The following is a 910-nucleotide window of genomic DNA, read 5'->3' on the forward strand; positions in this document are numbered from 1 at the left end:
CTGCATGGGCAGTATGCGGTTATTACACGGGGACCTTCGGGGTATGTTACAAGAGAGTGCCTGCTTACCGTGCTGTCGTGTATCTCTCAGGGTTTGGTCTCTCAAAGGTGTATCGCCCTAGGCTGCTAATGAGAGATGTTCCTCGTTACCAAAAAAAAAAATCAGCCACTTTTTTTTTTTCTTTTTCAGCCTTTTTTTCACTTATGATTTTTTTTTTCTCTTTTGCATTGCTACTTTTTTTTCTTCTCATTCATTTTTTTTTCCTTTTTTTTTCTTTCTCATCCTTTCTCCATAATAAACCCTCTTCATATAACAAAATGAAATACCAAAATGACAATCGAAAACGTACCCATAAATAACTACTAAACTAGCTTCATTAGGATAAGTAAATTTTAGGATTATAGTTAATAAATAGGTCAAAATAAGTCAATTTACTAGTGAAGTTCAAGGGTAAATAAATGAGAAAAGAGGATTTTCCTCTCGACACGTGCCACCACCACAAACCGAATGCGTACAGGTACTAAGGGGTAAATGTCATGCTTATGCAAATTGATGTTACATGCCTTATAAGGAGTACTACTCATATCCTAGATAAAACTGATCATAAACGTCGTCAGTTTATTAAGCTCTATAATTTAGAAGTTTTGAGTAGGTTGCCGATATTAAGTCAAGTCTATTCATTCAGTAAAAATTAATCAAAAACTCGTAGATTATGCAACGATTGTACAAGAAAGGCATTGGCTATGCAAGCCTTCGGTTATAGTAAAAGCATAGACGCGTTTTTCATCATTGTTATCCAACCATTCCGACTCGACCTAATATGCAAAAGTAGACATGTTTTTGTATTTTTTTCTCAAAATTTTAAATTTTTTTGTTTTGTTTTTTTGTTTTGTTTAATGAAAGAACAATG

The sequence above is a fragment of the Silene latifolia genome, chromosome Y, assembly GCF_048544455.1.
Source record: "Silene latifolia isolate original U9 population chromosome Y, ASM4854445v1, whole genome shotgun sequence".
Lineage (NCBI taxonomy): Eukaryota > Viridiplantae > Streptophyta > Magnoliopsida > Caryophyllales > Caryophyllaceae > Silene > Silene latifolia.